The sequence below is a fragment of the Hydra vulgaris genome, chromosome 01 (genome assembly GCF_038396675.1).
Source record: "Hydra vulgaris chromosome 01, alternate assembly HydraT2T_AEP".
Taxonomy (NCBI): Eukaryota; Metazoa; Cnidaria; class Hydrozoa; order Anthoathecata; family Hydridae; genus Hydra; species Hydra vulgaris.
The window spans coordinates 35,861,623-35,878,037 of record NC_088920.1 but is presented as its reverse complement, the minus strand read 5'-3'; positions in this window follow the sequence as shown (position 1 = coordinate 35,878,037).

Sequence of the window (16,415 nt, the reverse complement as noted above, 5' to 3'; positions counted from 1 at the left end):
GTTTGTTCATGTTTATGTAAAGTAAAGAAACTAATTTCATATTGAACAAAAAAAGCTCTATAAATTATCAAAGAGTGATAAAGAAGGTTGATTTTCATGATGAAAAACTGTATTTTCTATTTTATTAACGCAGATGGTGATCTTTTCAAAAATATTACGATCAAACAATAAAGAGTAGTATAATGATTAACTAAATTGCAGTGTCTGTTGAAACAAGGCAAAAAAAAAACTACCAAAAGCTAAAAGATTATAATGCCCCGGCAATCAATGCGTCCCCATTTTCCTTAAATAGATTTTAGCTTGTTCATGTTTATGTAAAATTAAGAAACTAAGATGGATTAAACAAAAAAAGCTCTAGAATTCATCGAAGAGTGAATATTAAATTGCTTACAGAGAAGTGTGATAATAAGTTGCTTAAAATTAAACTACAGTTATTCAGATGAAACTCCAGGGAGAACAAAAAATATGTTTTTAATAACACAAATCTCGACTAAAATAAAATACCCTTTAAAATAAATTGATAGTAGTTAAAAATTCATTTAAATACCTTTTTAAATGAATTTTTAACTACTATCAAATTTTTGAAAAACTTGGGTATATAAATTAAGTAGCAAATGGATTGCTGCTTATTTTTTAACTTGTAAAATGATAAAACACACAATATTTAAAAAAATTGTGCATTCATTTTTTTCCAAAAAGTGGTTATCAAACTTTTTTAATACGAGACTTAAGTTTCTCAGATTCCAACTACTGAATGATGTTTGCATCATTTAAAAAAAAAAAATCAACTGAAACAAAATTGCTTCAAACAGGCACGAAATTCTGATAACTGTCATCAACAAAGTTTTATTGAAAAACCCTTCTAAAAACAGAGCAACTTTGACTCAGTAATTTTACATAATTTAGTTTTGTTATTCACCGCAATCTTGTCATTGTGCTTTGTTGAATTTTTTTTTTAAATATTTTTAGTTTGACATTTTAAAAATATATTTTTTACAGGTGTAATAAAAAGCATAAAACTTTTTGTAACCCTTGATCAACTGTACTAAACCATAACACTTTTTTAATTTTTCTTTAGATTTGTCCAATTTGTGAAGAGAACGCTCCGTGTTCCGTGCGGAAATGTACATTGTAGAGATATTTGTTTATCAGATTCCTTGGTCCACGCGTGTCATTGCATAGGTATTTTTTTAACTTAATTTATTTAAAAACTAAGATTTAATCAGGTTTTTTGAGACTTGTCGGTCGCTGCCTTATTCTTACATTTGGTGGAAAACATTTTTTGCGTTTAAGGTTATCACAGTGGTACCATAAAGGTTCTTTAAAGATACCAAGCTGTTATTTCAACTTTACCCATCTTCATGATAATCTTAGCACTGTGAAACTAAAACGATATAAAGTTATCATTTTTTTCTGGCTTAAAACAAAAATTACAAAGGTAAACAAAAAAATTTTTTTTTCAGGTGCCGAGCAAACAATTTATTTTTTGTATAGCATTTCTTATTTTGATTTCAAATATGCAACTCATTTTTTACCATCACGTCAAGTTGTAAAGATATTTGGGTTCAAATTTTAAGTATTTGAGTTTAAGTCCCAAATATTGTCGAAAAAAAAGTTATTCAAAACTCGTGATAGAATTAGAGACACTATTAGCATTTATAACAAAGAAAATAAAATAAAAACAAGTTATGCAAATCAGGTATTAGGAAAAAAAAATATAAAAAATTTATATCTGAGGGAATAAACCCACGTAAAACTAATAAACTATTAAAGGTTAAAGTAGAAGTTTGCAATACAACAAATGTTTAAAATTCCCCCAAAAGTAACGAAACATGGAAAAACAAAGAATACACAACACTGGAAAATTTGCAGCACGAAATGTACGTATACGTATGACAGATTCAATAAATGCTGCTTTTCAACTTTTTTTCGCCAAAAATCTTCAATATACTTTTAACTAAATCAAAGCCGTCAGTTTTTTCGTTCTGTAGTGAGTCGTAAGCCTTGACATTTGACGACAATGCAAATAGATAATTTAGACGTAGGAATGAGAAATTAGCACCTATGAGGTTTTTGATATTTGGGTACAAACACTTTCAAATATTATCGGACCAAATAAAAATGTTACTGTTGATTAGCAGCTGGTTCCATTTTGTATACCTTTAAACAATATATAAAGTCCGAACTAGCTTGATATGGACTCATGCTATGGTTATTATGTGATTCTAATACCAGCTATGTCTTGAATGCGCAAATTTATGCGGGTTATGGTCCTAAGAAAAGCCCAGAAAAAAAATTAAGGGCAAAGAGTAGTTGGATCAAAATGTTGCAATGGACAAGTTTTTCACATCAGTAACACTTGCACGACTACTTTTGGAAAAAAAACTAGCTTTAACAATTTACAAAAATAAAAAAAAAACTTTCTACATATCTGCTCGAACAAGAGAACTTTAATCTTCAAAGTTTAAAAACCAAGACCAAATAACTTAAGTCTCAATTGTCCAAAAAAAAGAAAAGTCAATCATACTGCTGAGTAGCAACTATCTTGATGCAGAGTTGCCAAACTGTCCTAACAAATAACCACCGATAATTCTTGACCATAGTTCAATTAAAGATGCAGTGAATACTATTGTCCAAATGGTCTCCATTAGGGGGCCCTAAGCTGAATCAATTATTAGGGCCCTCAAAACTATTTTGAATGACCATTATATAGTATATATATCATTAAACTGTTTGTGGTATGCTTTTGTATCTTCAATTCTTTAGTTTAGCGCTTCGGTTTTTTATAGAAATTTATTCTAGAATTCCTTGATGCAGAATTATTATCCAAGGGATTTAGTGTTGAAATTGTTAATGATTGTGCAAATAGAAATTTACGAAGTTGTTCAGAGGGAATTGTAGTGTAGCAATCATTACAATCATGAAAGTATTACTTTTAATTACTCCCGTAAAATCCTAGCAAATAATTGTTATTAAATCTATTTCAAGGCCTCCAAAAATGTGGGGTTTTATTTAGAAGCCAAGTTGGTCTCAGACTACAAAAAATAAGAGGAAGAATTGTGATTTAGTTCCCTAGTAGCGAGCAATATTGGTGCAATATTTGTACAATATTTATGTCAATGTTAATTAAATTTTGTTAACAAAATTGTACCAGTATATAATATCCACACTTTGATTTATATATAGCAAATATCGATTTACAAAATTGGCTCAATATAAAATGCAATATAATGCCAACGTATTTTTTATTATAATCAAAGAAAATACATTAAAATTAAACAAGAGAGCACCATCAGGAGGAATTTAACCCGCAACCCTAAACCGCGTCTCAAAATTAAACACCCCAAATTAAACACCCATTCATACATCCACAGGACTAGACTTTTATATCGAGAAGGTAAAAAAAGTAAAGGATTTAAACATTTTTTTGCATTAAATAAGATTTTTGTTACGTAAACATTATTTGTACGAACGTTCAAATAATGACCTCATATAAATAAAACATTTTTTTGCGCACAAATAAGCTTTTTATTAAGTAAACATTATATGTAAGAACGTTCAAACAATGACGTCGTATAATTGAAACATTAAAAATAAAAAAAGCCCTAACACCCCCAACACTATCACTCGCGCCTAAAAAGAAGAGCGTCATAACATACACAGCATAACGCAACAAATAAAAATCAAATTTGTAAACATGTAACAAACATGTAAACAAGTTACATGATGAGAAGTTCTAGTCAATCGAAAAAAATATATATATAAAAAGAACAACTTGCTGTGCAGAATGCGGTTTGAAAGCTTTAAATTAAAAAATTCATATAAACACGCACCCCAGTGGGCACAGGACCTAAATAAGACGTCTTTTGAACGTTCAAAAGACGTCCAAAACGTTCAAAAGACGTTTAAAAGTCGTCTTTTTTACGTCCTGTGCCCACCGGGACTGCCAAAATTAGTCAATAGCAAATCTGACATGACTATTTTACATAATAGGTTTAATAGAATTCTTCAAAGTCCATACCCTGATTAAATAACTCTATCACTCGCGCCTAAAAAGAATAGCGTTATTACATACACAGCAATACGCATTAAGATGAAAAAACATAGATTTGTGAACAACATTTTAGGATCGTTAAAATAACACATCCATAAACATTCAGTGTGAAAAGTCATAAAACTTTTTCTTAAAAAAATAATTGTATTTTAAAAACATACTTTAGTTTGTTTTAAGTCTATGAAGTTACAAAAGAGCCAAAACGGTTTCGTTTCTTTTGTCTTATATAATTAATAATAGCAAAACCTAATCAACTTTATCCCCTCTGTCCGAAATAGAAAATTTACGACTACTTTCTAATGTTTTCGTTAATGCTAAAGCATTAAGAAACAATTTCCGCATTAGAAAAGAAATCAAAGCCAAATTTTTTTCTTTTTAAATTTAATTTTGTTCCATACTATACATTTTCGTGATTACATAATAAAGATTCGTTAAGATTGAATATACATACAAATATAAAAAATCACAAACATAAATAATAAACAAACTTCTGTATTACGAACTGTAAGAAGAACGCGGGAAACTTGCAGAAGACCAAAAGGTCTAATCATCAACAATCGCTTTACATTGTCATATTATGTATAGATACATATATAAAAATAAAAATATTTACAAAATTTTTACGTTAAATTGTTATATTTTAATTGTATTAAAATGTAATATAACAATTATACAAACATATGTCGTTACTTTTTCTTAATATTACCACGTTTATTGTTAACGCAATGTTTGAAAAATATATTTAAGTATATTAAAAAATAAGAGTTTATATAAGCACCTAGCAGTAAACAAATTTAGAAAAAATCAGTAAGTAAATTTTTGTATTTTAAAATACTCTTTTTAATAGCTTTTTTAAAGCCATTTTTAAAATTAATTACTCGTATAGCATGCTTTTGTTCATAATAGGACCCCTCCTATTTTTAATATATATTAATGATCTACCAAAAGCTTCTAACCTAATGACAATTATGTTTGCTGATGATTCTAACTTATTTCTTTCTCATAAAGTATGATTTATCTTATATTATTAGAGAAAATGCTTTTCTATAGGTTCTAGTAGATAATATTTTTTGTTACTTAAGTACTAAATGCGATGTTCAATAAGTTTACTCTCAATGCAGATTTGTTAATAGATGACGTTTTGCATGAGGCTATTAAGTCTTGTAACAAGGACCATATGTTTATTTCTCCAATAAAGAATTTGTTTGATCACGAGGTAGATTGCTAAATTCCAATTGGCGAAGAGCATTTTTTTTTCGCGGCTATTTTGGGAATACCATTTAAAGCGTACAGTTTGTTAATTTTGCTGAGAATTATTAGTCAATTTTGTTATTGATATACGTGTTTCAACCAAATTGTGTACTTAATGTTTGTTTAATTATCTACTTTTTTTTAGATACTTTACAGTGATGTATATGAATGTGATATTTATATTTTAATTATGAGAGTCGTAAAGTTTGCTTCACACCTTTTGTTATTTTAAAATGTTTTTGCTTTTGATATATTTATATTAAATCTCTGTGATTTTTATTATATTTTAGTAGTATTAGTAGTAGTAGTAGTAGTAGTAGTAGTAGTAGTAGTAGTAGTAGTAGTAGTAGTAGTAGTAGTAGTAGTAGTAGTAGTAGTAGTAGTAGTAGTAGTAGTAGTAGTAGTAGTAGTAGTAGTAGTAGTAGTAGTAGTAGTAGTAGTAGTAGTTGTTGTTGTTGTTGTTGTTGCTGTTATTATTGTAGTAGTTGTAGTAGTTGTCGTAAAGAAGTATTTTCTTGTTATTATATTAATATTGCATATTTACTTTTTAAATTTATAGGCATTCAGGTATTTTGATCAAAATAAATTTTGTTTACTTTGATAATAACTTGGTATTTATTAATTAACTTTACACATTTTAAAAATGTATGATTTGTTTATATTTCACTTTAAAAATATTTGGGATTTATATATATGCTTTATATACAATCGTTGTTTCCGCTTAAATGATTTTTTAAGACCTTTACTCACCCAAGGTGATTTTATGTCTTTAAGTTTAATTGTTTTTACTACTTTGGGGAAGCGCTTATCATAAAGAAATAAAAAAATATCTATAAAGGTATTATACATTAAATTGGTATCATTTGTGGATTCTAAATCTTTTAAATTTATTCTAAATTTCTAAATTTAAAAGAAAACATTACATTACATGACTAGCGGTTCCAAATGACAAGATTTTGTCATTTGGAACCGCTTACATAAGTGTGATAAAATTTCTTGTGTTTAATAACAGTGATAAAAGACAAACAAGATAATTCCAAATTTTTTATTTCTATTTACAGAAGAGTCCATCGTAAGTATAAAAACGTTTTACTTATGTTAATGTATTAAGAGATATAAATTTCTACTTAAGTAATCATCGAAAATAATTATCACTGAAAAAAAGTCATCAAAAATAAAAATACCAACTAAAAAAACTATTCTATATTAGTTAAATAACTGTATTTTGTTATAACAATGTGTTGTTTTTTTAACGTATTTTCAAAAAAAAAAAAATACAAACTCAAAAAACTATTGCTTTCTTGTAAAATAACCACACACACACACAAAAAAGGAATATATATATACTTTATATATTTTTATTAAGTTTATTGAGTTTGTATTTTAATTTTCAAAACATGACGTTACAATTTTTTGTTATTATGCTTGAGCTATTTATATTATAAAAAAGCTGAAATAACATTAAAAAAAAGCATAACAACAAAAAAATTGTAACGTCTGTCGATAGCAAGCTGGAAAAAATTTAATATAAGATATACCTTGACTTATATTATATATTAATATATTATATGTCTTTAAAGGGCAAACGTAAACAAATATATATTTATAAAATACTACTTATGAGTCAGCTGATAAGATTTTTTTTACAAATGTTGTGAAGCCTTTTTATAAGCTTGACAATCGCATTTAACCAAGAACATCTAGGAATAGTTGTTGCTGTGCCCAGTGAATAAGTGAGTGGTAAAACATTAAAAAGCATTAGTACAAATTAAAGAAAGCAATATAATTTTAAAAACCATACTTTTGAACCATAAGCAATATAAACTTAAAAACCATTCTTTTGAAGTCTAAAGTACATTTACCTGTTTTTGAAAAGATTGGGAGCTCTTTTAGAATTCTGAATCAATCTTCGTCCTCTTGCCTTCCTGATTCAATTTATTTTTGTAAAAATCTTTGCTTTCTCTGTAAAACCAGCAAGTTTTTTATAGAGAAAGTTTTTTTTTCAAAACATTTTATTTTGTTACTTTCTATATTTTTTTAATTATTTTTGTGAGTTTTTTTGTAAAAGTAAACATTTTAGCTAAAAATTAAAAAAATATAAATAATAAATAAATAAAAAAAATAGTGCTCAGATATAAAAGGGAAGCTAAACTTTTTTAATGTTTCAGCTCAATAAATTTTTTTTTTTTAAATCACGGTCAAGTTTTTTCTTAGTCATTATGCAAATTCAGAGTACGCTAATAAATAAAGTCTGCTAAATATTACATTTCTACAAATAATGATCGACGAGATTTTTTAAAGTAACTAGTAGCTTTCCTTTTGTTATTTCAAAATGCTGTGGTAGCGTTTTGCATTTGTTGTGCGCCCAAATTTTTTTGTAGCTAAATATACTACTAAATTTTTGTGTGTCTTTTTTTCATTTTCTAGTGGCAGAGTCAACTGATTCTAATGGTTACTCGTTCCAATTTTTCAGGGCTCAAGTTTTTATGTTAGAGAGTTAAAGATGTTTTAAGTCTAATTTCAATAAAAAATCATCACTTTATAGACTAAGTTAAAAACTTGTTTAAAGTTTTTGTTTAATTTCTGAACGATAATGTAAAAAACTAATCTAAAAACTTTATCGCAAAAAATGACTTTATGCTGACTATATTTTCCACCTGAACTACATTTAATTGATTTGCAACTTTTTTTTTTTATATATAAATCTCTATACCTAATTAAATTGCTAATTTCTTTTAAAGAATTTGGAGTGGAATTGTAACTGTTCTGGATTTTTCAAAATCAACATTTTTTGTAACAATTATTTCATTGCCTCTTGATGCAAAAAAGTACTTTCTAGTAAACACAGAGAAATCCAGAATAATTTAATTTAGTTGAAATTGGTCGAAAAATAGGTAAAACGTCTAGCAATTAATAGCTGACCAAAAATCGACGGTTAATTCGAATGTTTCAAGCTTTTTCGTTAATCGTTAATTCGAATGTTCGAATAAATGTTTCAAGCTTTTTAATCTATACGTTGGTTGAACATTAATTAAACCTGTAGAATACTGACTAACATAGTTCAATATCGCAAACGTTTAGTAAATGTCTAATAAACGTTTAGAATATTGACTAACATAAGTCAATATTGTAAATGTGTTGTAAACGTTGAATAAGCGTAAAGATCTTTTATTATAATTTTAAAAAGTATTAGTTAAAGTTTATAATATTGATAGATAGCAGAGCAGCCCAAAAGGGGAAAGGCAGAGCACTAGGTACCTTTTACCAAGGCACACGGACAAAGGGAGCACCTGCTACCCTCAATAAAAGACTTTATTAAAATTATTAAAAATAATAAAAATTATTACTCCTTGGAGATATTTAAAAAGAGTCTGAGGGACTCCTATTACAATTAGAGTTTATTACAACAGACTTCAAGTATTTATTATTCTGAATTTAATTCAAAATAGAAAAAAAAACAAAAAAAAAGGTTATTATCACTAAATGAATATATCTTTTTAGACATTAATAAAGAAAATGCGTATGCATTTATATATATGTATGTTTATATTACTTTTAATGACAATTAATAGATTTTTGACATTTTTAGCATTTTGCAAAATTATATGTATTTTAAAACGGATTATGTATATATTTGCTTTTATATAGACACAGAAAATATTTTAACGGGGCCCGGTGATAAGACAGTTTATGTCTTCTTACGCCAGCCTAAATTTACATGTGTAGTATGTATTTATTGTAAATTTATCGAAAGGCAAAGTTGAAAAATAAAAGCTAAGAAATAAAGATATTTTTATTGTTACTAGCAAGCAGACTGCAATACATTTTTTTTTTGAATTTTTGTTTGAAGTTTTATTAATGTGCCCCACGAAGTCCGTACGGGGTCTTATCACAGAGCACTGCGGATGAACATTTATTTGGAAGTTCACGCGTCCTTCCTAACGGTTGTCGCAAGACTTGCTCAGAGATGCGGTTTGAACCAAAAATCCTTTGTTTCTGAGGCAAGTGAGCTATCACTGCGCCACGGCTGAAAACGGTGATGAATCACTGGTTTCTAGCTGAATCATTTTAAATATTCCTGCCTGTGAGTATGCTAATGAGTCTAGTACTACTGCAAAAGCTGGATGACAGTGTGACTCCAGGTATAACTTAATAGCTGTACTACCTTGCTCATATAGGACAATCTTGATTTTAAAAATGAGGTTGTTTAAAGTAGCAAATAAATATATTGCTCAATTCTATTGCAAAATTTATGCGAAACTAAAGGTAGTTGGCACAATAAGTGGTGTTGATCGCACTCACCAACCCTACATGTAGTGCGGACTTGTAATATTTTGTGAACGTTTTAATGATGATGGTAATAAATCTCAAGAGAGGAAAAAAAGGAAAATCATTTGCGTAACTTTAAGCATAAAGTTTCAGACAGAATGAAAGATCTTTTTTCCTGTAAGATATTTTGTAAGATTTATTGAATTTTATAATATGAAATGAAATTTAGGTTAAGTTATATGGAAATTTCACACAAAATGGCTCCAATTTAAATGTAATCAAAATTCAAATTTTAACTACATTCAAATTGGAATTGGCTTTTTTTTTTAAATTATCAATGTTATATTACATAAATCAGTTAAGTTACTCTCATTTTATCACTTTTCAAATATTCTTTCTCAATACATTCATTCCAATTAATTTGATATTGTGAAATTGCATTTAATTTCTTTTCTCTTAAATTCCTTTGAAAAAAATTCAATATAAAAAAATCATTTCGATTTTGAAACAAATGAAAAACTTTTTAATTTTATTTAAAAAGTTTTTCATTTGTTTCAATCTCACATCTTAGAGTAAAAATTTAATTTCCAGTTATCAAAAGCTTGATTCAGGGTCCCAAGGCAGAAAAAAAGCTGTAGAAAAAAATGTAAAAGAATACAAGAAAAACATACACTAAACGAGTAAAGCTTCAATAAATTAAAAAAAAAGGCATCAAATAACTCTACGTCCGAACAAGTAGTCGAGGTATGAGTTAACAGCTTTATCTTTTTATTCACAATCTTATATTCATCTATTCATTCCGAAACGGTTAAAAAATTCTTAATTAGACGGACCATACTAATAACGGAGTTGATGAACCCTTGAGTTCAAAAAGCCATCTTTCCTTCAAATTTTTTAACGGTCTCCGAAGAAGAAGATGAAAATCGGTTGAGTTTGGGACGCATTTTTATTTTATGAAAAACCTGCAGATAAAACCTAAGTGCTCCAAAAACTTGTATTCGTCAGGTTTTTTTCCTGGAACATCAGTTCTTTGTAATGCGCTTCCTTCATCTTGCTTTCTTAATTCATATAATTTACAATCTATTAAGTCGTCTGTCAATCATTATCTTGCTCTATAAACTTTACCTTTTCCCTTCCAGTAACTACCAACTCTAATAGTGGTTGCTTGCAGCCTTGTTGGAAGAAAGATGTTAATAAAGAAATAATAATTAAAAACATATCATTTATTATCTGCAGGCTCTAAAAACATATTCTTTACGGAAATATTCCATGGAAAACCCGAGGAATTCTATGAGTAACCATGGTTTTTCCATGGTAAATAAAAATTTCATGGAATTTCCATGGGTGAATTTCCGTGAAAATTAAAATCCCATGAATTTTCCATGGGTGAACCATTTTTTTTTTCATAGCACAAGGGTTATACAAATGCGCTTTTAAAGATGCCGTCGTTACTCGTAGAGTTACAATTATTTCTAACTTGAGTAAACAATATTTTCTGCATTCTTCTATTTTTCTGTATTTAATAAGGCTATAAACTATATGTTATTTATATCGCATCACATTCAATATAATTCAAGCTAAACATATTCACATGAACAACTAGACATATATGCAATAGCTGGAATATGATAAATGTATGCATTTTATGATGCATAATAATATGATATTATCAGAGATGTTGGTCTCAAAACTTAAATCTTGATCCCGAGAGGTCTCGAGACTCATTTAAACGTCTTGTTCTTAGTCTAAGTATTAAATCAAAATGTCTTGGTCTAAGTGTTGGCCTATACTGTCTTTACGTCTCTGGATTTTATCATATTATAATGCATTTTAAAATGCATATATATATATATATTTATTATTTATATATTTAATTATATATTATTTATGCATATACTTATTCTAGCTATTGCTCTTAGCTTTGCTAACTTTGCATAACTTGCAACAGCATAGCAAGTATGTCAAGTGATTTCATAGAAAATCTAATAAAAAAACCGTTCCATGGTTTTTTTAATAGATTTTCTATGAAAATTTTCCGTAAGGGATCATTTAATATCTGCAGATAATAAAAGCATACATTTAATATCTGCAGATACTAAAACTTATTTAATATTTGCAGATATTAAAAAATACAGCAATTCTCAAATGCTTTTTTTGATTTAGGATCAAGAGGCGATTAAAATGGATTATCAAGCAGCTAGAAACGACCCCACTTTGTTGAAGAGGGCTTTATCCAAAATCGAATGCAATCTAGTCATACTAAATGGACTACCTGAAAATCCGGCACTTTTTCCTAGAGATTCTACAAACAAAAAAGTTCGTGCCTCCGTTTTTTATGAAACTTCTTTTAACGGAGAGAAGATTAACAGAAACTGGTGTCTCATAAGGATCAAATCACTTTCGTTCTTTAGTTTGTCTGCTAAGGATCTGAAAACCAAAGGATAGTAAAAGAGCATTTTCTGGAGGTAGAAAATCCGGAGGAAAAAAAAGAGTTCGGACATTGAGAAGTTGATTATAGACGTATTGAATCCAAGCCGAATTGATTTAAAGAACTTTAGGGGCTAGAGCTATGAAAACGAGACTAATAAATATCCAATATTTACAAAGGAGTGCAGGTCATCACTCTCAAGAAAAATCCTCAAGCTTTGTTCATGCCTTGCAGTGTGCATGACTAATTCTGCAGAATCCTCTAGTGTAATCAAGAACTATTTTGACAACATTTAATCGTTATATAACATTTTTAGTAGCAGCTCCATGCATTAGAAAATTTTGACTGACGCAGCTGGGCAGTCCTTTTACCAAACGTCCCAAACAAGATGATTGCATCTGGGTTAGCTTCGTTTGGGTTTCAAAATAATTTTGTTAAGAAAATAAAAAGGAAAACACTTTAAGGCTAGTCGATGAACACAGCTTACTTCCACGAAGACGAATCAAAGGGTTTTGAGGCGAACGTATTTAATGTTGCTCTGACACGCTGCTCCAGCATATAAGATACAGAATGGATACAACTCAAAAGACGACGGATATGTTTTTTTTCAAATGATGTTCTTCATCACCTTCTAGTGATAAAAAAAACTTAGTCAGAAAAAAAAGTGCAAAGTCCAAGCAAATCTCTACGTAAATGATGTAAAAGAAGAGAAGTTGATTGAAGAAACCCGTCATCTAGATGTTCTGAAGCGATCAAATACTTTTGAACAAATAGAATCACTTTCTTCTATTAAGTTGCTCTACAGAATTTACCAAAAAGGTCTTCAGTCAATATTTAGTTCAATTCGCATTTTGATTCGCATTTTTAATACAATCCCAGTTTCAGTGGCTAATGGAGAGCGCTCATTCAGTAAGCTTGCTCTTACAAATCCAAATTGCAATCAACAATGTCTGACAACCATATTACTAACTTATGGTGATTTTAACTGAAAACAATCTTGCTAAGACTTTATTGTACGAAAATGTCATCTCTAGTTTCGTAAAGAAGAAAGTCTGCAAAGTAAAGTCAGTATGATTTGAATAGTTTTCATAATAATTATTTTATTGATGAAATATATAATTCAGTTCATTTTATATCGCACGTTTACACTAATACATTAATTAGGTAACCCAATTAACAGTACGAATTGCACATTCTAATATCTAATGCAGTATCTTTTTGTTCTATCTATGCTAACTTTCTAACTCAACTTCTTCTGACTTTTACTCTAAAATTCTTTGTTCTTCTCAAAATCACTTACTTTTGGTCTGCAAAGCGGGTTATGGTGCTCTTTAGTGAGCTGAGCTTGTTATCGCTGGCCCGGGTATGTGGCCTCTATATGGCAAGTAGCCGGGAGGGGGGGGGGGAGATAAACCACAATATCTTTATTATTGCAACTTAATACACTTAATACATTTGTTTTTATAGCACTCTTACCGAGCAATGAAATTCAAAACATAATGGAGACAAAATTATATAATTGTTTTTTATGAGGTAAAATTAGGTATTTCGTGAGGTAAACTTAGCAAAACAAAGACACGACAAAAAATAAAAAATAATGGCGCAGGAACTAACAACTTAATCAACTTAAGGCTGTCCAATTGCAACGGGTAAGGAAATTTTACAATCAAAATATAGATGGACCTTTGAAGAGTGCAATGGTTCACATACTAAACCATCATAGAAATGCGAACCAAAGCAATTACATTTTTAAAACTACTCAGATCAATCTGTTACCCCCTTCTCTTAGCTATTAGTCAATTATTAATTGATTAATTAGCATAAATTAAAACAAAAATATGCTTTACCTTTAACTGAAATTAAAGAAAATTTGAATCAACTTCTTTTTTTTAACGCAATAGTTAAAAGGTTCCCTGAAAAGTTTTTTAACTCCAAAAAAAAACACACACGTAAAAAATGGCATTATGTTTTCGTAGACAACGCAATAGTTAGAAGGTTCCCTGAAAAGTTTTTTAACTCCAAAAAAAAACACACACGTAAAAAATGGCATTATGTTTTCGTACAACAACACGTAAAAAATGGCATTATGTTTTCGTAGCTAATGTTACTAAAACATTTCAGCCAGGTTTTTTTTTTCACCATAAAAGCATAGGTTTGACTGAAAACGAGTTAGAAAATACTACAAAAGCTTTACCGAAGAAATTAAGCTAAAAATTTCAATGGAATTCCAAAACTATAATTATAAAAAAGTTTCTTTTTATATAATCAAAATAAAAACAAAGTACGAATATAAAAATCTAACAGTTTTAACTTTACATAATTTATTAAATAAAACCAAAAAGCTAAAATGTAAGTTTTAAAATTAGGAAGCAACTTTTAAAGGCACAAAAAAATTAAATGAAAAAGATTAAAAACATTTTGTTCTAAATCTTCATAAAAGAAACAACAACACAAAAGCTAGCAAAATTCTTTTTACAACAGTACATTTTATATTGCCCACTAACGAAAAGATGTTTTATTTTAAGATTAGAAATGACAATTTTTATTCAGTGTAAAACAAGAAATAAAAATACTGCCCATATGATGTTGGAATTTGATAGAGTACAGCCACTCATTTTTTATATTTTAGATATTTTAGACCAGCTCTATCAAAATGAATATACTCAAGCTTAGAATTTTAAATGTATTTCATTTGGATATGACAAAAAAGCAGCGAAGAGGTTGTTTGGCTGTTTGTTATGAGAAAATCTAATTGTTGAAATATATTTTAACAAAATGAGATGTCAGTATGAAAACAAAATATTTACGAAAAGATATTTATTGAAAAAATTTGATGGAAAAATTTAAAAATCTATTTACAACTGAGTTACTCATGTCAGCAAATTAAAATAAACAAGACAAACATAAAAATGAAAGTAGAAACATTTTTAAAAATTGAAAATTAAATTTGATAGTAGATGTTTGTGACTATTTCGTATAATATTTTTTTTATTTTATTTTTTTCTTAAATTTTAATTTTTATAAAAAAGGGTATAGGGTTTTAAAATTATTAAATAATGCTTCAAAAAAATGCACTTAAATAAGAAAATGAAAGTTTTGTATAAGGAAATCAAAATCAAAATTGAAAATATAGAATATATAAAAAACTGAGACAGTGGTAATTTGGACAGAAATCAAATGGAGTTTGGATAGAAAAAAATGTTCAAAATTTTCATTTGGCTTTGAAAAAGCAAAACTCTTAAAACAATGCGTCTCCGAAATTAGCAATATAAACGGCAAAATTAAAGTAATCCTCAGGATATTTTAAAAGAATTTAATAAAAACTATACAAAAAAGAAAAACTGTACAAAAATAAAAATTGACTACGCGGGAACTTTTATTTTTTAACGCCAACGATAAAAAAAAATTAATGAAATTAAGTACTATCAGAATAAGAATCACTAAAATCAAATGAAAACAACAAGTCACCCGGATCTGACGATCAAGCAATAGAGTGTTATAAAATGTTTCTTGATTTATAAGAAAGGAAATAACAGACACTTTAAACGATGTACTGAACACGGGAGAAATGGCTTAAGTCAATTTAAGCGGTGTTCACCATTTATAAATGGTTTCGTGAACACGTTATTAAAATGGCAAAACAGTTTAAATAACTCAAAATGATGACATCATCGCGGTTTTCAAGCAATATCTTCATCGTGAACTCTAAAATATGAAAGGTACCAAATAATTTCATTCAGTTTTGTACTTTTCATTTTCTAACTGGTACATACATTAAAAAAATTTTTCATAAAATATTAGTTCTTCATCATGTCTTTTAATGACAGAAACATAATGACATAAGAAAAAAAAAAAAAATGACATAAATAAAAAAACAATTATTCCTAAAAATAATTAGGGTGACACCCTAATTTTGCCTGATTTTTGTTTAAAATAATTTTGGATTGCAATATTTACATCAAACTTTGCAAACTTATTAATAATGCTGCAACGCATGATCGTTGCAGCATTATTACTTATAAAAACATTTAATAAATCAAAAGTAAGACTTAATTTGGTTATTTAAAACATTTCAGGTAATTTTCCCGAGCATGAGGTATAAAAAATGCATGAATTATGAAGGAAAAAATAAGTTTTTTAAACCATTTTTTAGTATAGAACATAGGCTTTTATGTAAATAATGAAACTTTATTATTTAAAAAATTAATAAATTTTATAAAATAAATCAAAAATGATTTCAGAGCACAACTAAAAAAAGGCGAAACTAAGAAAAACTGATTAAAAGGGTAAAAACTAGTTTTAAACAGTTACCATTAAATTTAAAAGTGAGCTCTAGTTACCATTTAATCTAAAAGTGAGCTCTTTTAGTACAACTGTAGTAGTTCTAAAGTGAGTTTATAACTTGATGAAACT